Genomic DNA, 27,083 nt, shown 5'->3' with positions numbered 1-27,083 from the left:
AACATGTATATGCTTGTTTTTCTCTTTAGAACAAATGTGTTACTTTAATATCTACTCACTAATGAGACCTGTCAATGTTTCCAACTGACAAACAGCCAATGCAGAAGGATTAGGAAGAGCACGGATTAAGAATTTCCTTGGAGGCAGAAAGAAAAATTATCATGCATGGTGTGGTTAAAAGCAACCCTTCTGGAGCCTTAAGTTTTCGGGAAAGGGAGAGTCCCCAGGGCTTTACAAAATAAATTTTAAAAAATCAAAGCCCTCCACTTGCTTTACCTATCTGAGTACCTAGGCCTCTTAAAGCCAAGGAAACAGAAATATCATTTTCTAAATTTTCTCTGATCCAATCACTCTTTTTAGAACCTCATTTTTTCTTCATTGTTCTAGAGCATTGCCATTATGCTTCTCCTGTATTTGAGCAAACAAGAACATATGAGAGAGGACTAGGCAAGTTAAAAACTATAAGTCTGTCTATCTATCTATCTATCTATCTATCTATCTATCTATTTTTACTTAACTTCAATTTGCCAATATATAGTACATCATTAGTTTCATATGTAGTTTTTTTTAATTGGTGTTCAATTTACTAACATACAGAATAACCCCCAGTGCCCGTCACCCATTCACTCCCACCCCCGCCCTCCTCCCCTTCTACCACCCCTAGTTCGTTTCCCAGAGTTAGCAGTCTTTACGTTCTATCTCCCTTTCTGATATTGCCCACACATTTCTTCTCCCTTCCCTTATATTCCCTTTCAGTATTATTTATATTCCCCAAATGAATGAGAACATATAATGTTTGTCCTTCTCCGACTGACTGACTTCACTCAGCATAATACCCTCCAGTTCCATCCACGTTGAAGCAAATGGTGGGTATTTGTCATTTCTAATAGCTGAGTAATATTCCATTGTATACATAAACCACATCTTCTTTATCCATTCATCTTTCGTTGGACACCGAGGCTCCTTCCACAGTTTGGCTATCGTGGCCATTGCTGCTATAAACATCGGGGTGCAGGTGTCCCGGCGTTTCATTGCATTCATATGTAGTTTTTAATAATTCACAGTTGCATATAACCCCCAGTGCTCATACAAGCCCTTTAAAAAAAGATGACAACTCAGTAAAGATTACTGGATTATGTTCTTTAGTAAATCTATTTCTTGGCTATTCCTAAAAAGAAAAGGTCACACCCAAGGACCATGTTAGAATAAATTTATTTGAAAGCACTCCTTATCAGCTGCCAATTAAAAATATTCTCAAGCAGCAAAGAATTTAATCAACATAGACCTTCTGAGACCCAGGCCTGAGATGATGAAAGGAATGAATAAAGTTAAGAAGCTTTTACTTGTAACTTTTCATTCTGGCAGATTAAACAACTAAGTCTCTTTTCCCTAAATTATTAATAGTTCCAGGTAAGGTGGGATTAGTCAGAGGATATTTTTCATATAATTCCCAAACTCTGGCACAGGATTAGCAACATCCTTCTAATTCTTTTAATTTAAAGAATGGTGGGAAGGAGGGGGGAATAAAATCATTTAGTTATACACTGTAAACAGTCTAGCAGATAAAGAGTTTTTGTAGGGATATTTGTTTTGGTGAAATAAATTGGCACTGATGCATAGAAACTGATTTGAGGGAAAAGGGATACCAAAGAAGACACACTCCAAGAATATAAATTAAAAAGTAATATAAGGAAAAGGTTTAGTGACTGGGGCAGTAAATCATTTATTTATTCATGGCCATTTATTGATATTCTACTTCCAACAACATGCTACAAATAATACTAAAATCTTTATTTTCAGAGACACATTTATTTATCTCAAAGGCTTAAGGAACTATTCATTCCATTTAATACACTTTTCCAATATATTTGGTGTAAGATTCTAAATAGAGCAAATATAGTAGAATTTTCCCATTCTTATCCCTACTATGTTTTCATTTTTTTCTAGAGGCATTTGGAGGATCCTAAGACAGAATATTTGAGGTTCCACGTCCACATTAGACAACTGATTTGACAAACTCTTAAGCTGTGAAGATCATTTTACAGTTTTTATAAATTCATCCTTGGCCAATATGCTGGAGCAGAGTCATTATGCATTGTAAGAACTAATTATTAAACTTTCAAGAGGTTTTCAAGCCAATTGACATCCCAGGGGTAGTCTGAAACTGGCCCCATGTAGGAGTATTTACATCATGTTAATTGTCAAATGCTATGAATCAGGACTTCTCTAACCCCATTTCCAGAGCTAGTTAATAAATATTTACCAGTAAGTATAAGTACACCGTTGGTCCGAGCTATTTGTTGACTTTTTCATAATATGCCAAGGAAAATAAAGCCTATCATATAATACAACTTTGACCAAAAAACCTTCTAAAATATTTTATGTTTATTTTTTGTATTAATAATTTTAAAATTTCAGGAATTGGTACTACTAAACTTAAAAACATGGGCTAGTCAAATCACATTAGATTCGGCTTCTCTGTTTTTATTTTAAAGTTGGAAATGATGTCCTTCAAAGATATATATTCATTTTACTCAGACACAGTAAGTTAGTGAATTTCTCCATTCACTCTAGTCTCTTCCTGCTGTCCCACCTGTTCTGAGGAGTTAACTCTGCTGATACAGCAATTTGACATCCGAAGAACACATTATTTTATAAGTAACTATATAAATGAAATATGTATATTTACATAGTCATTTGACATTACTCTGCTGAAGTAAGACAAAAAAATCAGAAGGCAATGGTCAAATCAATAGAAATTAGAATAAACAATTAAAATGCAAAAAAAACCTTAGGACGAGACAGCTTCCCAGGCCCAACATTATTGGATAACTGTGCCGACCAGGGAGGACTTCCAAGACAGAGGAAGGACCAGATTGAGACCTAAAGCAACACCATGCTTTACTAAATAAGACCTGAACTCTTGGCAGTTTCTAATAGGCAACCAACACATATTTATACTGTTTGCACATCAACTTATTACAGTGTTCTCCATCTAAATTGCCATAGGAAAAATAAGGTTGTTTCATTCATTTCGGCTTCAGTTTCACATCTGGGCAAAGCACAATGCTGGTAAAGACAGCTTTTATTTTCCTGGTGAAAAATGGACCCTGGGTCTCTGCATAGGAAGTATTTAGCGCCTTTGTGGCAGTGTTCAGTTTAAGCCAGACTCCAAATGAGAGAGTCATCTGTGTTTAAACATGGAAAGGGTTCACAGTAAGGGAAGAGATCTTAAACTTTTCTCTTTTCCTGGGTGTGGCTCTTGCTTAGTATCCCTGAGGAAATGAGCTGTTAAGGGATGTGCTGCTCTGTGCATCACAGCTCTGAAAGGAGATACCTTCAAACCACCAAAGTAAACCCTCCTTTGTGGATAATTTACTAGGCTGATTAGAGCACATTTCATCACTGACCAACAGAACAGAAACAACTACGAAAGTGAAGGCTCATTCCAGAAACATCTCTGACCAAAGTTTTCTCGAGCTTTAACTTCATGGTTTTATATTTAATCATTTCAGCATTTTGCTAGTTAAACAATTCTGATATGAAATGTGAATCCCAGAAAGTGCGGTTTCATTCCACATAGCAGGAAAATTAGTAACTCCTTTTTCTCTGCCACTTGTTATCGATTCGAAAAGATCTTTCCAAATCCCCACTATTTATTCTGTTCATTAAATTGTCTTATTCCATGGTTTTTCCAGAAACTTTACCACAGTTCTAATATCTCTTTGTAAATGTTGTCTCATTTGAAATAACTGCATTAAACAAATATTCTAAACTCACTACCAAATTTAGGGCAGCAGATTCAGACTCGAGCCCTCCAGATCACTTGTCTACAATCCATATGACACATAAGAACAAAGTCTTCCAGGGGCACCTTGGTGGTTCAATGGCTCAGGTCATGATCCAGGGTCCCGGGATCGAGTCCCACATTGGGCTCCCCACAGGAGGAGCTTCTCCCTCTGCCTATGTCTCTGCCTCTCTGTCTCTCATGAATAAATAAATAGAATCTTAAAAAGGAAAAAGAACAGACTTCTAGTTCAGGCAGGGCAAGCCCTCCAGATCGGTGAACTGTTTGTTACCTCTTTGATTCACATCATCACCATTACTTACAGATTTTCTCTAAATTTGTATTAAAGAAATCAAGTATCTTTGTAAAACTGTATAATGTAGACATTATAACAGTACTAATTTTCTTTATTAAAACCCCACCTCAGTGACTTTAACTCTGAAAAGTTAAATGACAAATGTTTTTTCTTAGAACGTACCAGGTATCAGAGGTATTGCTGTTTTCGTGCAACAGTGATATTCATGAACTTGATCAATGTGTCATCATTTAAGAATCCATAAGAATAGGATATAAGCTGGTTGGTGTGGATCTGGCTGTGTCCACCACTTTTTCTTGTCTGGGAGGGCAACTGGGCAAATGCTGAATTCTCTCTACAGTGAACAGCAGGTGACCAGTAGGGACAGAAATGCAAGGGTTCCCTGACCATGTCCCATTGATTCTGAATAATTTGAGGCCACGTATTATAACACTAGAACTTAAGAGTGTCAAAGTATGAGGTGGTCTAGTCCAGACTGAATCCTAATCAAGTAAATCTCTGAATGCGCCAAGCAGAACCACCCCTTTCTGTCCTTTTTCCCAGGGATGGAAGAACTGGTGGTGGTCTTGGAAAGCACTCCAGCTCCAGCTTTAGCTCTAGTCCTAGACTCTAGGTCTATCCCTCTTATCTACGGAACCATTTTTAAACTGCTAGGAAACTCTGGTAGACCATATGGTAGACCATATACCTATATGAACTGCATATTTATATAATCACTCTCTGGATGTGTTTAGATTCTTTACTATGAAAAAGGCATTGCAAATCTCATATAGCCATCTGATGCCAGGTTAGTTCCCTGTTAGATTCCAGGAGTTTTATTAAGCAAAGGAAGAAGCCCTTCACAGTTGATCTTACCTTCACATGCTGGCATATAGTTCTAGGTATCGATATATCCCCACAGACCTAAACAACAGTTAAGTCTAGCAAAATATTATATGATGCACAGTCTTTCTTCATGTTGGCAGCAATAGTTTGGATACTGAGAATACAGTTGTGGGGTTTTTCCTCCTGTTGTGTTACACATTTTGTCAGCAATCTGAAAATCACTATATTAACACATTTGAACTGCTTAATCAATGCTAGTAAGTTGGCACAGTCAGCCTTTTCCCTCACTACTTATACTTAATATTCTTTTTGGGTGTGTTTTCGAACGGAACAAAGAAGGATAATTCTTCCTGTTTTTCTATTTTCCTTTTCCATCTCCCTGTCCTTTGGCTGCTATTTTACAAAACACTCTAATTTATAAAAGAATGGTCTCTTACAATGAAGTACAGGAATTTTAAACCCCTTAATTGCACTGTGTGTTTCAAATCTTAAAACTGAATTCTAAGTTAGTGCTCAACATTCTAAATCAACATTCCAGGAAAAATTTTTTAATCTTGCAATGATGCAAAGTATCAAGTTGAAAATCAACCACAAGAAGACATAACATTTCCACACAATCTAGGGTTTGGTTTTTGTGTGTGTGTGTGTGTTCAGGTGCCTACAAGAACACTAGGGAAAGAATGTAGGCCATTTTCAGGTCACTTCAGCTTTCATTGTGCAAGATACAATCAATTCAAAAGAATTATTTTTAAAAAAGAAATTCTAGCCTAGATTTTCATTTAGTGAGATATAGCATGTATATAAATATGTCAGTTTATGTCTAATTTTCCCCAAATTTATGATATTATACTTTTAATTTACGGGCTAAAAGTGGAAAAAGATTCACATTGTTTGTATTTGCTTTTGCCTGATTAATGGCAGTTATATCAGAAGGCCCTGGCCAACATTTGGGGAAAGCAGCCAAGTACACACAGACAAGCCAAAAGTCACTAAAGATGAGCAAGTCACAATGCACTGTCTGTGGTGGCACCGGATACCTGCATAAAATAATTCCTCAAAATAAGAGAAAATTCACTTAAGAGAAATGCAGCTTTTTTTTAAATAAACTTTCCTCCGGTAATTGATATCTTTTTAGGAAATCCCATAAATATCCTGCTGGACATTCATGATTGTTTGGGCAGCTCATGAGGGCCATAAGTAACAGGGAGACACAGTTTTGGTTACCTCTGTCCCACACAAAGACAAATTGGGACCCTTAAATAATGCCTTGCTTTCAAATTAATGTAAAATGTTATTACATTAACCCAGTAATCAATTAAGCTATTTTTAAGAAATAATAGATTTTTTACAATAACCAGGCTTTAGTTGAATAAGCTGAGCTGAAGTGTGGCTATACTTCCAATAATACTTGGATGAATTTAACCATTTACAACTTAATAAAAATAGATGAGGGGGGATCCCTGGGTGGCGCAGCGGTTTGGCGCCTGCCTTTGGCCCAGGGCGCAATCCTGGAAACCCGAGATCGAATCCCACGTCAGGCTCCTGGTGCATGGAGCCTGCTTCTCCCTCTGCCTGTGTCTCTGCCTCTCTCTCTCTCTGTGTGTGTGACTATCATAAATAAATAAAATTAAAAAAAATAGATGAGGGACATCTGGGTGGCTCAGTAGTTGAGTATCTGACTTTGGATCAGGTCATGATCCTGGGGTCCTAGGATGGAGTTCCGCATCAGGTTCCCCATAGGGAGCCTGCTTCTCCCTCTGCCTATGTCTCTGCCTCTCTCTGTGGGTCTCTCATGAATAAATAGATAAAATCTTTAAAAAAATACAGATAGATGAGATTACATCAGAGCACATGGCAAAATATTTTCTTTTATGTAGTCTGTTTTAAAATATGTTAACTCAGTCTTTGGAATTTTAAAGACATTTTTATATCTTCTATAATATAATCATTTATATGTGCACTAATACAACCATCACATTGGCACATACTCACTAGACTCTTTCTAAAGTTAGGGTTATGAATTAAAATTATTGCATTTGACCACATTAGTTGAGACAGCTCTACTTTCAGCACTTGAGCCAAAGGATCAGGAATGGCCACACAACAGAGGCAATGACTTAGGTTCAACACCTCACTGACCTTGACTCACAAGTATCTCTGACTTTATCGCCCCTCCGGTTCCATTGTCTCTGTTTAATTCCAACCTTCATTAATTATAAAATGGTCCATGACAGTAACCTCCTCTCTAGCTTCTGGGCCTCCAAACTACCCTACACTGCATAGGAATGTGGCCATTTGACACCTGTCCTTACAGCTTTGGAAATTGTTCAAATGTCAATAGCCCTTAAAGTTCAAACTCTAGTAAGTCAACAATTTTCTGTTGAGCAAATCAATTGATAAACCAACCTCTTCACAATTTGTCTCCAACCTATCTCTTTGGCCTTATGTCTAACTATCCATATGCACTCCCAAATACCCTAAACTGTAGTTTTTAGCACAATGGCAAATTATAGACTATGTAATCAGGCTCCCTGGGTTCTAATCTCAATAGTACCACCTTCAAGATGTGTTAGTGGGAGACCAAATACTTAATTTTTTGAAATTTCAGTTCTCCCATCTGTACCATTGGGATCAAAAGGTTGTTATCGATTAAATGACACACACTAATACTCAATAAAGAGTAGCTAGTAATAAACACAGCAAACAAACACTTAATCCATGCCTTTACCCCAACATTTCTGGCCGATGTGTCCTCCCACCTGGCATCCTTTTCTCAATGAACTCGTATATGTCCCTCAAAGATTAGTTCAAATGGCATCTGCCTTTGAAAGCCTTCTTTTACCATTTCACTTGGGAAAAGGTAGCTTTGCCCACTGCAATACACTTACAGCATTTTGTGAATATTGTATTTACAACCTGCATCTTCATAAATCTCTATATATGTGTTCTTCCTATACTGTAAGATCTGCATGGAAAACAATAATATCTTTACATCCCCATACTCTGTTATGGGTAAACTGTACCATCCCTCACCCAAGAAAGATATAGTGAAGTCCTAATACCCAGTACCTCAAAATGTGGCCTATTTGAAAACAGAGTTGTTGCAGATGTCATTAGTTAAGATCATACTGGAGTAGAGTGGAGCCCTAATCCAAAACAAATGATATCCTTTTAAGAAGACAGCAACGTGAAGAGACAGAGTCACAAGCACCGTATGAAGCCAGAGGCAGAGATTGGAGTGATATATATCTCAAGCCAAAGAGTGCTAAGAATTGCTGGCCTTCATCAGAACCTATGAAGAGGCAAAGAATTCTGCCCCAGATCCTTCAGAAGGACTATGGCCCTACCAATACATTGATTTCAGACTTCTAACCTCCAGAATTGCAAGACAATAAAGTCCTGTTGTTGTAAGCCACCAGTTTATGGTACTTCATTATAACGGCCCTAGGAAACCAATACATAGTCCCAGATTCAGGGGGAAAAACTAACATATTTGTGTTAAAGAAGCAAACGACTTTAAGAATTTTACTTAATCAATTGGGACTCATATAGAAAAATAGGAGTGTACACAGACGGCTAGATTTTTTTTTTGAAAAAATAATTATTTTATTTAAGTTAAAATAGGGAGACTTTGGCTTCAACCCAAGATGATCAGGGTTTCGATACAGTTTTGCACAGGCCCCAAAGACCCCACAACTGTTATTATGCCATGACAGGAAATTTGTAAAACGTTTCTGGTAGAAGGTTTCTTGTTGTTGTGTACATAAGAAGTGCTCTGTGTGCACCCTCAGCCCCAGCCAAATACTACTTCATTAAAAGACAAAACAAACATAAACAACTGAGAAGCACAGAAAGGCAGAAAGTGCCTGAGAAGAGAAGGCTCTGGGCTGAGGACACACGGATGAGGCTGTAGCATCTGTCCTGGCTGAGTTACATGTCTGTAAGGGAGGACACAGGTGCAGGAACATGAGCAAGGCTGATGGAAGAGAAAGAAACCCACGGAGGGGCCTGAGCAAAGTTCGAGAGGAAGCCTCTCTTGCTCTGATCTGAAAGCAGGAGCCCCTCCCGGACTCCTAAGATATGACTTTGTCCCCATCACCTTTGAGTTCTGAACCCCACAGAGATCCAGCCACAGCCTCCCCAACCCCCCACCCAGGCCCCTGGCCTCAGGCCAAGGCACTGGGATGCACCCCTCCCCTGCCCTAAATTCTGGCTTTTAGAATCTGTAAGTATGTGATTTCCTATTTAAGTGTCATATTTAACTTCCTTCCCCACCTAAAAATTTAAGGTTATTGATTCTTTTTAAGATTTTTTTTTATTCATGGGATCCCCGGGTGGCTCAGTGGTTGAGCATCTGCCTTTGGCCCAAGGCATGATCCTGGAGGCCCAGGATAGAGTCCCACATCGGGCTCCCTGCATGGAGCCTGCTTCTCCCTCTGCCTTTGTCTCTGCCTCAAAGAGACACACACACACAGAGAAAGAGGTTACTGATTATTGATTCTTAATACTTAGAAAATGTTGACATATTCCTCCTTGCCCTGTACCTACACTGACTGCTCATAAAATGGAACCTATTATTATTCATCAAAGCAATGACATAAAAGTTTTTCAACGGGTGATTTATAAAAAAAAATGGCATACTTATTCATATTTATATGAGAGCAATAGTCCAAGGACATTGTGTCTGAGACTCCAGAAAGTTTTCTTCCAAAGCATTTTTATTAACAACATGTTAGCTCTCAGGGATCTATTAATTTATTATAATGTAGTTATACTGATAGGCATCTTACCTAAAAACATTCATTTACATGGAAATAACAGTGTAAAGACAGATAAAAGTAATCTTATATTCTAGGCCAGAATTAAGGTCTACTCTCTACATTAGTAATTGCAGCTAAGAAGGAAGGGGAAAAAATCTAGAATTTGGAAGGAAAAATGTAATTTCAGTCACTGTGGTTAGAAGGGACATTAACTGTATAATTGAAAATTCTAAAGTACACAAGGAAGGCAAAATGCCATAATTATTTGGTGCCTAAAATAACATGTTATTATAAAGTAAAGCAATTTCATTTTTGGAGCATGGAAAATCCAAAACTATGAAAACTATGCTTTCTGAGATCTCTATGAGCCTTAACTTCAAAAACATGCAGTGAAGGTACTAAATCTTTCATGAAAAAGAAAGCTCTGGACTGAGTCAAACATCCAGTATCTGACACCTACATTTAATGTTGCCTCTAAAGAGATGTCTTATCTTTTACTGTTCAGGTCCTCGAGAACCAGGCCTCACAATGAAGGAAGCCAGTAGAGTCACAGTTTTGTTCTCCAGCTTGTGGAACTCCTATGAGTGCACACATTTGATCCAGTCATCTAATAATCCAACGGTCATTCAATAATCATGAGTTATGCCTTACCCTAGGCCCCCACTGATTTGCTGTTGACAGCTTTAATTTTTTTTTCTTAAGCTCACTATTCTCATCTGTCAGCAAGGATAATGATGGTATCTGCTTCCTAGGATTTGTTGTGGTAATTAAATAAGAGATGGCTCATAGTGCTTCACATAGAGCCTGGCATATGATAATTACCCAATACAAGTTAACTGCTGTCTTTATCATCATTACTGGAATACGTTATAAAACTAGTAAGCAAGTTGAAGGTAGGACTGTGTCTATTACTTAACGGACACCCACACTTAACAGCTGAGGCCAGTGAATGCTAAAGTAAATCTTCGTGCCAATTCCAGCCCAAAGCCTACTTCCGTAAATGTTTATTGGAACACAGCCCCTCCTGCTCTTTTATATGGTGTCTATGTCTACATTACCCAGCAGATGTACATAGTTGTAAAGAAAAGGACTGGATAGGCTACAGATTCTGAACCATTTATTACTTGGCTCTTTAAAAAATAAGTGTGTTAATCCTGCACTAGAGCTTTGCCACTTACTATGTGGTCCTCAGTTCATTAAAACTACAGACACTGGGATCCCTGGGTGGCTCAGCGGTTTAGCACCTGCCTTCCGCCTAGGGGGTGAGCCTGGAGGCCTGGGATCGATTCCCGCATCAGGCTTCCTGCATGGAGCCTGCTTCTTCCTCTGCCTGTGTCTCTGCCTCTCTGTGTCTCTCATGTATAAATAAATAAAATCTTAAAAAAAAGAAATACTGACACTTAGGCTCCCTTGACCTACTGAATCAGAAACTAGACATTTTCACAAAATCTTCAAATGATTTACAAACTATTAGGGGTTGAGAAGCAGTGGTCTAGGTCAGAGGTTAGCAAACTTTCTGTAAAGAGCTAGACAGTAAATATTTAAGCCTTTGTTTCAGGACAATTATATCTGTTCAACTCTGCCTTCCTATCTCAAAAACAGTCACAAAAAATATGTAAATAAATGGGCATGGTTCCACATCAATAAAACCATGTATGGAACCTCAAGTTTCAATTTTATAAAATTTTCATGTATCACAAAATATTCTTCTAATTTTTTTCAACCATTTAAAAATGTTGAAACCTTCCCTTCACTTGTGTACCATACAAAAACAGGCAGCAGGGCAGACCAGGTGGCTCAGTGGTTTAGTGCCGCCTTCAGCCCGGGGCATGATCCTGGAGACCCGGGATTGAGTCCCACGTCAGGCTCCCTGAATGGAGCCTGCTTCTCCCTCTGCCTGTGTCTCTGCCTCTCTCTCTATGTCTCTCATGAATGAATGAATGAATGAATGAATGAATGAATGAATGAATAAATAAATAAATAAATAAATAAATAAATAAATAATATTATTAAAAAAAATAAACCAGGCAGCAGTTAGGATCTGGCCTGTAGATCAGAGTCAGTAGTCTTAGTCTAGGCTAATGCCACATCACTGTTTAGCCAACATGTTACCCCTCCTCCCATACTCTTCCCAGGACTCTAAACACCTATGTCTATTTTCTGACACATGTGACTTTATAGAAGTTATCTTCTACTTATCTAACTCTTCCTAAAAAAACATTTCTGTTCCTCCTTTATGACTTCTAACTTCTAATATAAAGTTCCTGTCAAATGATGTGATGGTGTAACTGTTTCCTTTTCATCGGCAGAATAGAACATACCAGAGAAGATGAACTAGGAAGCTATAGGTGGATAGACAGACAGGTGGACAGATAAGATACCTGCCTCCAAAGGAATAGGAAACTGATCACAATGAAAAACTCTGCCTCTAAATTCAACCAACTATGCTGAGCATTTCTAAATATATAGTCAGGATTCGTGTCTATTTGATCCACAATATCCTTCTCCTTGACCCTTCAAGAAGGCTGAAGCTCTTGGAAAGTAACATAGGAAGTCTGCACATCTTGCCCTTCCCCTTCCAGAGGCTAGTGGATCACAAACAACTGAGAAGAAACTGCCAGAGAGGGTTCTCACTCCAGAAAAAGAAAGAGCTTTGCCCCACTCTCAGGGCTCTGGGACACACTGGTGGGAGAGAGATGGCTAGAGGAGGGGATCCACACCTGCCTTTTATTGAAGCCAGTATTCTTTGTTCCTGCTTATACTGAGATGATAAATCAGTTTCAGAAAAGCTTAGTTCACAGAAACCTTTATGTTCAAAGTTTATTGAAGCTAAGCTCAATAAATGGTAGATAAGATGACTTTGTTAAGTAAACACATTAATAATTTAGGTTTAGCAATTTAAGAAACATGAAAGTACTCGAGATTCATCAGAAGCACAAACTATACGAACTATCTGCACACTCTTAGAGGAAACATAGACATATACACATACACTTAGGATATATATATATGCACTATATATATATGACATTTTTTAATCTAAACGAATGTGTTAGAATACATTCTGACTCCTGGTCTCAGCTACTATCACATCTTTTGTTGTTTAACCTTACTCAGTTTTATCTTTCTACCATCATCCAATTTTCCCTCTCCTTTCTAGGATAGTTTATTCTGTGAAAAAGACTGAGATAAAAACCTGTCTACATAGCCTGATAAACCTTTTTTTTTTCCTGATAAACCTTTTAAATGTAAATCATTCACTAATGAAGTGGTTGCCCTACTGTATTAATTAGGAAGATTTCAGCTACAAGAAACAGAAAATCCTGACCTAACTAGCTGATGTCTTAAGAAATTGATCATTTCGGGATCCCTGGGTGGTGCAGCAGTTAAGTGCCTGCCTTTGGCCCAGGGCGCAATCCTGGAGACCCGGGATCGAATCCCACGTCGGGCTCCCGGTGCATGGAGCCTGCTTCTCTCTCTGCCTCTCTCTCTCTCTCTGTGACTATCATAAATAAATAAAAATTTTAAAAAAATTTTAAAAAAAAGAAATTGATCATTTCATGTGAGAAATTCAGCAGTTAGGCAGCTACAGGGTTGCTTAATTCAGTGCCTCGACAACATCATCAAGGATCTTTCCATTTTTCTAGATTGCATTATTCAGGATATAGGCTTATCCTTATGTTAACTACCTTACACCATATGTGACAAAATGATATCCAGTAAAAATGCTGTCTTTTTGTGTCTCTTTAATTATGACAAAGTTTTTCCTTGAGCTCCCAGAATATTCCACTTCATAGCTCATTGACCAGAAATGCATCATACCTGTTTCTAAACTATGAGCAGCCAAGAACAATGAGATTACCATAATTGTGCTGAATGGGGAAAATATGCAGCCAAGAATATTTTATCTGGCAAGGCTGTCATTTAGAATAGGAAGAGAGAAAAAGAGTGTCCCAGACAAACAAAAACTAAAGGAGTTCATAGACCACTAAGCCAGCCCTGCAAGAAATATTAAGAGGAACTGAGTGGAGAAAAAAGATCAAAAGTAACAAAGACGGGCAGCCTTGGTGGTCCAGCAGTTTAGCACTGCCTGCAGCCCGGGGTGTGATCCTGGATCTCCAGGATTAAGTCCCACGTCGGCCTCCCTGCATGGAGCCTGCTTCTCCCTCTGCCTGTGTCTCTGCCTCCCTGCCTCTCTGCCTCTCTGCCTCTCTCTCTCTCTGAATAAATAAATAAATAATCTTTTTCAAAAAGCAACAGACTAGAAAGGAACATCACCAGAAACACCAACTTTACAGGTAACACAGTGGCATGAAATTCATATCTTTCAATAAGCAATCTGAATGTATATGGACTAAATTTCCAATCAAAAGACATAGGGTTATCAGAATAGATTTTTTAAAAAGGCACATCTATATGCTACCTACAAGAGACTCATTTTAGACCTAAAGACACCCCCATATTGAAACTAAGGTGATGGAGCACCACTTATCATGCTAATGGATGGCAAAACAAAGCCAGAGTTGCCAAACTTATATCAAACTAGATTTTAAAACAAAGACAGTAACAAGTGTTTGAATGATACACTAGACCAGATGGACTTAACAGGTATATATACTCAGGACATTTCATCCCAAAGCAGAATACGCATTCTTTTATATACAATGGAGTATTACTCAGAATGAAATCTTGCCATTTGCAACAATGTGGATGGAGCTCGGGCATATTATGCTAAGTGAAATAAGTCAGTAAGAAAAAGACAAATGCTATATGATTTCACACTCATATGTGGAATTTAAGAAACAAAACAGATGAACATATGGGAAAGGGGGGAAAAGGGGAAAAAAGAGAGAAGGCAACAAACTATAAGAGACCTAATGACAGAGAACAAACTGAGGGCTGCTGGAGGGAGATGAGCAGGGGATGGGCTAGATGGGTGGTGAGGACACTTGTCAGGATGAGCACTGGGTGTTGTATGCAAGTGATGAATTACTGAATTCTACTCCTGAAACCAATATTACAAATGTATGTTAACTAGAACATAAATACAATTAAAAAAAGATTACCATAATTGGATTAGGAAAGCATATGGCCATATGAAAGAGATTAAATTATCTGAATGAAAATCAGCATTAGAAAGAAGTGGGGAGGGGTGCAGGAGCTATACTCAGTAGTCACACAATACTCAATACTACAATCAATAAGAGGTATCCTGTTCATCAGCCTTTGAAGGTAGCCAATTAATTTGCAGTAATTAATTTACTAACTGGGAGATTCTGACTGTGACTATACAATTTTATTACTGGAGTAATGAAGATATCTGAAGCAGCCTAAATGTAATTACAGAATAAAGGCACATACCACAATCTAAGAATAGTTATAGAATTTGGCAAAACCTGGTCCTAACACCTTTCACTAAACCAATGTTCATCAAGTACTCAAGCAGTTGGAATTTGTAACTGCCACTCAGGCCCCAGCCAACTTTCCCCACGATGTGATCAGTTCCAATTAATATAATACATTTTATATAATAATAATAATAATAATAATAATAATAAATAATATTTTATAAAGTGTATTTAATACACTTTGATTTGTGTATCATTCTGTATTCAAGTATGACGAATACTTGAATACAAAGTTTACTTTATTTTATTTTTTTAAATTTTTTTTATTTATTTATGATAGTCACACAGAGAGGAGAGAGGCTGAGACACAGGCAGAGGGAGAAGCAGGCTCCATGCACCGGGAGCCCGACGTGGGATTCGATCCCGGGTCTCCAGGATCACGCCCTGGGCCAAAGGCAGGCGCCAAACCGCTGCGCCACCCAGGGATCCCCAACGTTTACTTTAAAACAAGCAAAGAACAAAAAAGCAAAGTTGAATTTAAAACAATTAAAACATTCTAATGTGACCCAGAAGCTATAAATTTGTGAATGTTGGCGTGGGGTGGGGGGTGGTGTTCTCTTACAGCTTCACTTCAGGGGGCTGCAAGTGGGCAGAAACAAGGCTTGGTCATTCATAGCCGATAGATGATAGAAAACTGAAATGGAAAGAGAAGTCTGTGTATTCTGTTCCTTCTGTCCCTCCCTGTCCACCCACAGTGTCCACCTAGCGGCACAAGTACAGAAACTTGGTTTCCGTAAGCCAAGAGGAAGAGCAGAACGCTGTTTCTGAGACCCAGTGGATGGAGGAGGGGCCATGGCACACAATTCCTATTTACTTTTTCAACTATTTCTTCAAACTAAGAAAAAACCCTATTCTAAATCTAACCTATTCTAAAATTATCTTAAGTTTTGCAAAAATGAGAAAGCATCTCAAACAAATTCCCTTTCATAATTTGAAACCACAAGTTAGAAACTGATGTCTGTTAATAGATATCAGTACTTCATGTGTTTCAGACACAGCTATCTTACCTTCCAGTTATGTTTTGCTCTTTCTTATACGAATGTACTAATGCAGCCAAGTAATTTAGGATGGGATCAACTCTAGTGGACTTCACAAGCAGGTTTAGTTTTGTTGGACAGCTACTTCTTTTAAGTGTTCTGTTGCTAAAAATGTGACAGAGTTACTGTTTCTCCCATGAGTGTTCTGAAGACATATTTAAACATTTCAACCTGTAAGAATCTGCTTAATTCCTCTGCAGAATATTAAAGGGAAAAGAAGTTACTCTTTGACCAGGAAAGTTTAAGGCATTTAAATATGATCAGATATTCAGAAATAAAATAGTACATTCCATGAACAAACTAGGAAATCACAACACAGATACATTCATTGTACATGAACAGCTCAGAAACTTAGTATAAAAGAAAAGAAATATTAAGTGATATTATTAAGGTAAGCTAACCAGAATAAGAAAATAACACCAATACCACATTAATTCTATTGGTTTTTCTTGCACAGAACAGAGGAAAAACAACGATAAAAATTGGACATATTAAATTTCTCCATTCTTTCCACTTAAGGGTAAAGTCTAGATTGAAAATGTCCTAATAATTTCCTTTTATATTATTATTATTATTATTTTAATAATATTTATTATTATTTATATGGAGCCCAATGCAGAACCTGAACTCATGACCCTAAGATCATGATTTGAGCTGATACCAAGAGTCAGACACTTGATCAACTGAGCCACCCAGGTGCTCTGAGAATGTTTTGAGAATTTAATGGATAATTATTTCTCTTAAATCCAAATTTTTCCTTAATAGATTTTTAGAGAACCATATGTTCCTCAATAGTACTCAGTTTTGGCTTATGAATAAGATGAAAAACATTTGAGGGATAATGGCTTTTATGTATGGACCTGGGTGTGCATTTTTTTTTTACAAAACTTTGTTTTTTTTAATATATATACACAGTACAAGGCTGAAGCACCTTTGACTTTTCTCTCAAAATTTACGTTTGTATGAAAACACAGCCCACTGCAGTAACAATTTGGTGGGTGTGAACATATGTATACATAGAGCTCTGTACATTTTCCCCCACGGAGTAATAAAAAGGTACCTTCAGTTTGTTGATGCACTTTAGAGGAGAGCTTTTCCAGGGAAAAGCATTTGGGTGAGGCTTTAGTACTGTTGCTTTGTGTGCTCTTAGCACACACACACGTGTGTGTGTGTGTGTGTGTGTGTGTGTATATCCATCAACTGTTTATAATGGAAGTGTATCCAGAATAAGGATAAAACTACTGATTGGATTCTTAAACGATATAACTACTGCCTCAGAGTCTTAGAAAAACTGTTGCTCAGAAGCTGCCAGGATTCTAAGAAATCAACCAGGAAATCTAGAAGCAAATGTGCAGAACTTTTATTAAAAGTCCACTACCTAATCTAAGGTGATTTGAGTACATCTATAGGTGTTTATGAGATTTTATCACATATCACTATGGTTCATAAAACACATTATTTATACAAACAATAACCACAGAAGTCCAACTCTCTAAACTTTCAAGTTACCCCTCAGTAAAGCAATCAATTACTTTGATTTAGTACAATGCTCTGGGTTTTTCCTGGATGGCAAAGCCTAGATATTGGGAAAGAAGCTAAAGACACGGCCAAGATTCAGACCTTATCCTTTCTCCCTAAAAGGCATTTAAATAGTACCTACCTGTTGCAGACAGATATGTTGGTTTATGTAGATTTTCTTCTATATCAAGTGTTAGCACCTTGCAGTACAAAAGATCATTTTGGTCTTCCTAAAAAACAAGGGAAAAATTGAGCAAAGGCATTCCCCATATGTGTGCTTTACTCAGTTACTTTTGCCACTTTGGCTTTGGACTTTTTGGAGTGGAAGGTGAAATCTAGATGAAAATCAGACCCTTTTCGTACCCCATGAACTCTTAACTCCTTTTCTTTTAAGTCCAGTACAAAACCTACTTTATTTCTTAAAGTCCCTTCCAGTCCTGTGTAATCCATGATCCCATGAAGACTTCTACAGACCCTGACCACAGCAAATTCAAATTATTTGATAAGAAGACACACTTCAGATAAATGGGACTTTCGTGCTGCTCTTTGGAATAATCTCTGGGACCCGGTCTTGTTATTGTTGTTTCTTTTTTTTTTTTTAATTGATGTTCAATTTACTAACATACAGAATAACACCCAGTGCCCGTCACCCATTCACTCCCACCCCCCGCCCTCCTCCCCTTCTACCACGCCTAGTTCGTTTCCCAGAGTTAGCAGTCTTTACCTTATGTCTCCCTTTCTGATATTTCCCACACATTTCTTCTCCCTTCCCTTATTTTCCCTTTCACTATTATTTATATTCCCCAAATGAATGAGAACATATAATGTTTGTCCTTCTCCGACTGACTTACTTCACTCAGCATAATACCCTCCAGTTCCATCCACGTTGAAGCAAATGGTGGGTATTTGTCATTTCTAATGGCTGAGTAATATTCCATTGTATACATAAACCACATCTTCTGTATCCATTCATCTTTCGACGGACACCGAGGCTCCTTCCACAGTTTGGCTATCGTGGCCATTGCTGCTAGAAACATCGGGGTGCAGGTGTCCCGGCGTTTCATTGCATTTGTATCTTTGGGGTAAATCGCCAACAGTGCAATTGCTGGGTCGTAGGGCAGGTATATTTTTAACTGTTTGAGGAACCTCCACACAGTTTTCCAGAGTGGCTGCACCAGTTCACATTCCCACCAACAGTGTAAGAGGGTTCCCTTTTCTCCGCATCCTCTCCAACATTTGTTGTTTCCTGCCTTGTTAATTTTCCCCATTCTCACTGGTGTGAGGTGGTATCTCGTAGTTTTGATTTGTATTTCCCTGATGGCAAGTGATGCAGAGCATTTTCTCATATGCATGTTGGCCATGTCTATGTCTTCCTCTGTGAGATTTCTGTTCATGTCTTTTGCCCATTTCATGATTGGATTGTTTGTTTCTTTGGTGTTGAGTTTAAGAAGTTCTTTATAGATCTTGGAAACTAGCCCTTTATCTGATATGTCATTTGCAAATATCTTCTCCCATTCTGTAGGTTGTCTTTGAGTTTTGTTGACTGTATCCTTTGCTGTGCAAAAGCTTCTTATCTTGATGAAGTCCCAATAGTTCATTTTTGCTTTTGTTTCTTTTGCCTTCGTGGATGTATCTTGCAAGAAGTTACTATGGCCGAGTTCAAAAAGGGTGTTGCCTGTGTTCTTCTCTAGGATTTTGATGGAATCTTGTCTCACATTTAGATCTTTCATCCATTTTGAGTTTATCTTTGTGTATGGTGAAAGAGAGTGGTCTAGTTTCATTCTTCTGCATGTGGATGTCCAATTTTCCCAGCACCATTTATTGAAGAGACTGTCTTTCTTCCAATGGATAGTCTTTCCTCCTTTATCGAATATTAGTTGCCCATAAAGTTCAGGGTCCACTTCTGGATTCTCTATTCTGTTCCACTGATCTATGTGTCTGTTTTTGTGCCAGTACCACACTGTCTTGATGACCACAGCTTTGTAGTACAACCTGAAATCTGGCATTGTGATGCCCCCAGATATGGTTTTCTTTTTTAAAATTCCCCTGGCTATTCGGGGTCTTTTCTGATTCCACACAAATCTTAAAATAATTTGTTCTAACTCTCTGAAGAAAGTCCATGGTATTTTGATAGGGATTGCATTAAACGTGTATATTGCCCTGGGTAACATTGACATTTTCACAATATTAATTCTGCCAATCCATGAGCATGGAATATTTTTCCATCTCTTTGTGTCTTCCTCAATTTCTTTCAGAAGTGTTCTATAGTTTTGAGGGTATAGATCCTTTACATCTTTGGTGAGGTTTATTCCTAGGTATCTTATGCTTTTGGGTGCAATTGTAAATGGGATTGACTCCTTAATTTCTCTTTCTTCAGTCTCATTGTTAGTGTATAGAAATGCCACTGACTTCTGGGCATTGATTTTGTATCCTGCCACGCTACCGAATTGCTGTATGAGTTCTACCAATCTTGGGGTGGAGACTTTTGGGTTTTCTATGTAGAGTATCATGTCATCGGCGAAGAGGGAGAGTTTGACTTCTTATTTGCCAATTTGAATGCCTTTAATGTCTTTTTGTTGTCTGATTGCTGAGGCTAGGACTTCCAGTACTATGTTGAACAGCAGTGGTGAGAGTGGACATCCCTGTCTTGTTCCTGATCTTAGGGGAAAGGCTCCCAGTGCTTCCCCATTGAGAATGATATTTGCTGTGGGCTTTTCATAGATGGCTTTTAAGATGTCGAGGAATGTTCCCTCTATCCCTACACTCTGAAGAGTTTTGATCAGGAATGGATGCTGTATTTTGTCAAATGCTTTCTCTGCATCCAATGAGAGGATCATATGGTTCTTGGTTTTTCTCTTGCTGATATGATGAATCACATTGATTGTTTTACGGGTGTTGAACCAGCCTTGTGTCCCAGGGATAAATCCTACTTGGTCATGGTGAATAATTTTCTTAATGTATTGTTGGATCCTATTGGCCAGTATTCTGTTGAGAATTTTTGCATCCATGTTCATCAGGGATATTGGTCTGTAATTCTCCTTTTTGGCGGGGTCTTTGTCTGGCTTTGGAATTAAGGTGATGCTGGCTTCATAGAACGAATTTGGAAGTACTCCATCTCTTTCTATCTTTCCAAACAGCTTTAGGAGAATAGGTATGATTTCTTCTTTAAACGTTTGATAAAATTCTCCTGGGAAGCCATCTGGCCCTGGACTCTTGTGTCTTGGGAGGTTTTTGATGACTGCTTCAATTTCCTCCCTGGTTATTGGCCTGTTCAGGTTTTTTATTTCTTCCTGTTCCAGTTTTGGTAGTTTGTGGCTTTCCAGGAATGCGTCCATTTCTTCTAGATTGCCTAATTTATTGGCGTATAGCTGTTCATAATATGTTTTTAAAATCGTTTGTATTTCCTTGGTGTTGGTAGTGATCTCTCCTTTCTCATTCATGATTTTATTAATTTGAGTCTTCTCTCTCTTCTTTTTAATAAGGCTGGCTAATGGTTTATCTATATTATTAATTCTTTCAAAGAACCAACTCCTGGTTCTGTTGATCTGTTCCACAGTTCTTCTGGTCTCGATTTCGTTGAGTTCTGCTCAAATCTTTATTAACTCCCTTCTTCTCTTGGGTGTAGGATCTATTTGCTGTTTTTTCTCTAGCTCCTTTATGTGTAAGGTTAGCTTTTGTATTTGAGTTCTTTCCAGTTTTTGAATGGATGCTTGTATTGCGATGTATTTCCCCCTTAGGACTGCTTTTGCTGCATCCCAAAGATTTTGAACAGTTGTATCTTCATTCTCATTAGTTTCCACGAATCTTTTTAATTCTTCCTTCATTTCCTGGTTGACCCTTTTATCTTTTAGCAGGATGGTCCTTAACCTCCATGTGTTTGAGGTCCTTCCAAACTTCTTGTTGTGATTTAGTTCTAATTTCAAGGCATTATGGTACGAGAATATGCAGGGGACAATCCCAATCTTTTGGTATGGGTTCAGACCCGATTTGTGACCCAATATGTGGTCTATTCTGGAGAAAGTTCCATGTGCGCTTGAGAAGAATGTGTATTCAGTTGAGTTTGGATGTAAAGTTCTGTAGATATCTGTGAAATCCATCTGGTCCAGTGTATCATTTAAAGCTCTCGTTTCTTTGGAGATGTTGTGCTTAGAAGACCTATCGAGTATAGAAAGAGCTAGATTGAAGTCACCAAGTATAAGTGTATTATTATCTAAGTATTTCTTCACTTTGGTTAATAATTGATTTATATATTTGGCAGCTCCCACATTCGGAGCATATATATTGAGGATTGTTAAGTCCTCTTGTTGAATAGATCCTTTAAGTATGATATAGTGTCCCTCTTCATCTCTCACTACAGTCTTTGGGGTAAATTTTAGTTTATCTGATATAAGGATGGCTACCCCTGCTTTCTTTTGAGGACCATTCGAATGGTAAATGGTTCTCCAACCTTTTATTTTCAGGCTGTAGGTGTCCTTCTGTCTAAAATGAGTCTCTTGTAGACAGCAAATAGATGGGTCCTGCTTTTTTATCCAGTCTGAAACCCTGCGCCTTTTGATGGGGTCATTAAGCCCGTTCACATTCAGAGTTACTATTGAGAGATATGAGTTTACTGTCATCATGATATCTATTCAGTCTTTGTTTTTGTGGACTGTTCCACTGAACTTCTTCTTAAAGGGGAATTTTAAGAGGCCCCCTTAAAATTTCTTGCAGAGCTGGTTTGGAGGTCACATATTCTTTTAGTTGCTGCCTGTCTTGGAAGCTCTTTATCTCTCCTTCCATTTTGAATGAGAGCCTTGCTGGATAAAGTATTCTTGGTTGCATGTTCTTCTCATTTAGGACCCTGAATATATCCTGCCAGCCCTTTCTGGCCTGCCAGGTCTCTGTGGAGAGGTCTGCTGTTACCCTAATACTCCTCCCCATAAAAGTCAGGGATTTCTTGTCTCTTGCTGCTTTAAGGATCTTCTCTTTATCTTTGGAATTTGCAAGCTTCACAATTAAATGTCGAGGTGTTGAATGGTTTTTATTGATTTTAGGGGGGGATCTCTCTATTTCCTGGATCTGAATGCCTGTTTCCCTTCCCAGATTAGGAAAGTTTTCAGCTAGAATTTGTTCAAATACATATTCTGGCCCTCTGTCCCTTTCGGCGCCCTCGGGAACCCCAATTAAACGTAGGTTTTTCTTCCTCAGGCTGTCGTTTATTTCCCTTAATCTATCTTCATGGTCTTTTAATTGTTTGTCTCTTTTTTCCTCAGTTTCCCTCTTTGCTATCAACTTGTCTTCTAGGTCACTCACTCGTTCTTCCACCTCGTTAACCCTCGTCGTTAGGACTTCTAGTTTGGATTGCATCTCATTCAATTGATTTTTAATTTCTGCCTGATTAGCTCTAAATTCTGCAGTCATGAAGTCTCTTGAGTCCTTTATACTTTTTTCTAGAGCCACCAGTAGCTGTATAATAGTGCTTCTGAATTGGCTTTCTGACATTGAATTGTAATCCAGATTTTTGTAACTCTGTGGGAGAGAGGACTGTTTCTGATTCTTTCTTTTGAGGTGAGGTTTTCCTTCTAGTCATTTTGCTCAGTGCAGAGTGGCCAAAAGCAAGTTGTATTGGGAAAAAGAGAAAAAGAGAGGAGAGAAAGAAGGAAAGAAAAGAGAAAGAGAAAAAAAAAAGGGAAGAAAAAGAAAAAAAACGAAAAAAAAAAAAGAAGAAAAAGAGAAAGAAAAAGGAGAAAAAAAGGGGGTGGGGGAAGGAAACAAATCAAAAAGCAAAACAAAACAAAAACAAAAACAAAAACAAACAAACAAAAAAAGAACCACCGGGGAGTATCTTCTGATTCTGTGTTCTTTAAGTCCCTTGGCTTCTCCTGGAAGTTGTCAGTCTAGCTGGTGTTCTGGGGGAGGGGCCTGTTGTGCTGATTTTCAGGTGTTAGCAGTTGGGGGAGCTGCTGTGCCCCTGCCTGGTGCAGGGCTCAGTGGGGGTTGTTTACCCCGTGAGGCCGCAGGAGGAACAGCCCCAGTGGCGGGGCAGCTCTGGAAACCTGGATTCAGCTCCGGCAGGAACTCCGTCTGCAGGGCCTGGAGGCTCCGGGGCGGGGCCGCTGCTCTGCTCAGCTGGGGCAGGAGCGTCCTTGCTGTCCTGGGCCCTCCCGGCCTCTGCCTGTCCCGGGGGAGGCCGGATCCTGGGCTGTGTCCCGGCGCCCTGTGCTCCGGAGCCTGCGCTGTTGGATTCGCGCTCCCGGGCCGCGCAGCCCCCTCCGCGGAGCCGCCGCCCGAGCCCCTTCAGCTGCTCCGGGTCCCGCCGGGTCCCGCCGTGCGCGCTGCAGCCCTTAGGGAGCTCGGCGCACTCTCCTGGGCGCGCAGTTGCTGTTACTGTCCCCGGGAGCCCGAGGGCATCCCCGCCCTCCTGGGTCCTGCTCCACCTCCCTGCGAGCCCCTTTCCCCCGGGAAGGTCGGTGCAGCTCCTGCGTCTCCGGGACGGGGCTCTCCTGTCCTGGGGACACTCGCCCCGGCCTCAGCCCGGCTCCTCGCGGGGCCCCTCCCCCTTGGAGGCCTTTGTTTCTTTACTTCTTTTTCCCCATCTTCCTACCTTGATAGAAGCGCGAACTCTTCTCACTGTAGCATTCCAGCTGGTCTCTCTTTAAATCTCAGGCCGAATTCATAGATTTTCAGGATAATTTGAAGGTTTTCTAGGTAGTTTGGTGGAGACAGGTGATTTGGAGACCCTGCTCTTCCGCCATCTTGCTCCTCCTCTCGTTATTGTTGTTTCTTGTCTGTTTTTATTTAGGGTTGTATTTATTTCTTTGAGAGAGACGCAGAGACAGTGACAGAGAGCACAAGCTCAGGAGAGGGAGAAGCAGACTCCCCACTGAGCAAGGAGCCTGATGCGGGGCTCCATTTCAGGACCCTGGGATCATGACCTGAGCCAAAGGCAAAGGCTTAACCCACTGGGTCACCCAGGTGTCTTCTCTTGTGGTTGTTGTTGTTGATCATCCTGTCTTTAGGAATTTTCTCCACATTTGGCCACACCAATCTGACTTCCCCACCTAACCCACCACCCATGCCATCTCGTGAGCGGCTTTAACCGACAAAAAGGAAAATCCTGAAAGACATCAAACTCCTAAAAGAAAGGGGAATTGTTAGGGACACTCCCAGAGCTGCAGCCCACCCCTGACTTGTGATGGTATTTGAGGGCACTGAAACCAAGGGTAGAGCAGAACACACAGTTGTGTGGTAAAGCTCAGCAGTAATGACCAACTGGTGTTTGGCCAGAAATTCAGTTTCCCTCCTCTTCTCCTAAACACCATTAACTTTTTTTCTTTTGTTTCTTTTAAGGATTTTATTTATTTATTTATTTATTTATTCATGAGACACAGAGAGACAGAAGCAGGCCCCAGGCAGGGGCCCGAAGCGGGACTCGATCCCGAGGCTCTAGGGTCACGCCCTGGGCTGCAGGCCACGCTAAACCGTGAGCCACCCGGGCTGCCCACATTTTTTCTTTAATGGGATGGATTTGGCAGGTGAATTCACTCCATCTAAATACGAATGCCCTGTCTCGATTCATTCTTATAGCTGAACTTTTAAAAAGTCTCTGCCAAAACCAAACCGCCATCGCTGTACCCTCCTCCACCTCCCGCGGAACATCCTGTCATCCAATTGTATGAAAACCCTCTCCTCGTGGGGCTGCAGAGACGCACCTGATCCCACCTTCCCCCTCGTCGCGCCCACAGGAAGGCAGGGCCGGGAGCCGCACGTACCTCGCGCCGCAGGCCCCGGGCAGGGGGGGCGCGAGCCGGGGAGCCCGCGCGCTGCTCCACAGAGAGCCGTCCTCCGTCCGTCGTGCGGCCAAGGGCCCCGAACAGTGGCCGGGCAGGAGCCGGCGGCAGAGGAGCGGCCCTGGCGGGGTGTTTTCAGGCAGGCTTCCAGCACGCGGCCCCGGGATCTCGGAGGCCGCCCGGAAGCCCTGGTCTCTCTCCCAGGGAGTCCCTGCCGCCGCGCCCCGCACGCGCCGGCAGCTGCAGGCGCCCGACGGCCCCGCCCGCCTCTCGACTTGCGCGTGCGCAGTCGCTCCTCGGAGCCGGCGGGCGCCGGAGCCGCTCGAGGCCTGTGGGAGCGGAGCTGCTTCCGCTCAGGCGGGCGTCCCCGGGCCTGGAGCTGGTCCCGCGGAGCCTGCAGCCGCGCTCGCCTTCGACGTGCGGGAGGAAGCAAGCTCGAAGCCGGCGCTTTCCCGCCTGCGGCCGGAAGCCTCTGCCTGGACGCAGATTTGTGGTCGGTGCGGCCGCGGGCCTAGCCGTGGGGTTCACGTGCTGTTGCACACCCCAGCCGCTCTCGCAGTGGGCGGCCGCGCGGGGAGAGCTCGCCGTCCGGGGGTCTCCCTGCCAGGCTCCCCCTTCACGGACCGTCCGGCCCCCCGGGACCCCCTGGAAGGCGGCTCGGACAGAGGCCCCGGAGAACAGGAGGAAAGGCTGGAGAACTTGCTGCCCGCCCCTGCCGGGCCCCAGGGGAAGGTGCCGTCCAGCCTGGCAGGCGGGGGGCGGAGGCCGGGGGTCACCCCAGCGCCGCGGGGCCGGCTGTGCGGGCGCCCAAGTCCCGGAGGAGCCTGCAGCAGCAGCCTAGGAGAAGCTTTCTCAGCTGACGAAAGAAACAATTTTTGGAGCCAGAAAGGAAACACTACGGGTCCATAGGGGCTGTCGTTTTTAGGTGCTCATCTCCTTCGGGGCAGCCCGGGGCCCAGCGGTTTTGCGCCGCCTGCAGCCGGGGGGTGACCCTGGGGACCCCGATCGAGCCCTGCATGGGCTCCCTGCCTGGAGCCGGCTTCTCCCTCTGCCTGTGCCTCTGCCTCTCTTTCTCGCTCTCTCTCTCTCGCCTCTCATGAATGAATAAATAAAATCTTCAAAAAATAAAATGAATTATCATCCCCTTCAAACAGTATTATGCTAATTCGCATAGGTGGATTTTCCATTTCCCTGTCTCATTCTTTGTGCCAAAAATTGCGTTCAATTTACTTCTACATATGTTTTTAAAAACACTGCCAAACATTACTATTTTTTAGTTTTTAAATTTTTTGCTATTGTTTCTGTAGACACATGGTTAACTGTATGTTTTTTTTTTCCCTTAAGATTTTATTTATTTATTTGAGAGGGAACGAGAGAGAGCACCTGCCCACGTGTCAGATGCGGGCCGAATCCCAGGGCCCCAGTATCATGACCTGAGTGGAAGGCAGATGTTTAAGGGACTGAGCCGCCCGGGCGCCCTATGGTTAACTTTTTCAGAAATTGCCAGACTAGGGATCCCTGGATGGCGCAGCGGTTTAGCGCCTGCCTTTGGCCCAGGGCGCGATCCTGGAGACCCGGGATCAAATCCCACGTCGGGCTCCCGGTGCATGGAGCTGCTTCTGCCTCTGCGTGTCTCTCTCTCTCTCTCTCTCTCTCTCTGTGA

At 41.0% G+C, this 27,083-nt stretch overlaps 1 long non-coding RNA gene across 1 annotated transcript; it reads right to left on the bottom strand.

Annotated features, from left to right (window-relative positions):
- Window positions 1–699: 699 nt before the first annotated feature.
- LOC140612069 (uncharacterized) lies at window positions 700–25,607 on the bottom strand. The gene is made up of 3 exons (XR_012013385.1): window positions 25,403–25,607; window positions 17,794–17,881; window positions 700–1,095 (listed from the first exon to the last, which is right to left on the bottom strand). It is a non-coding gene; the product is annotated as an uncharacterized lncRNA (long non-coding RNA).
- Between the last annotated feature and the right edge of the window lie 1,476 nt (window positions 25,608–27,083).

This window comes from Canis lupus, chromosome 20 (genome assembly GCF_048164855.1).
Source record: "Canis lupus baileyi chromosome 20, mCanLup2.hap1, whole genome shotgun sequence".
Lineage (NCBI taxonomy): Eukaryota > Metazoa > Chordata > Mammalia > Carnivora > Canidae > Canis > Canis lupus.
The sequence above is the reverse complement of the archived record's forward strand: the minus strand, read 5'-3'. Positions and strand labels throughout refer to the sequence as shown.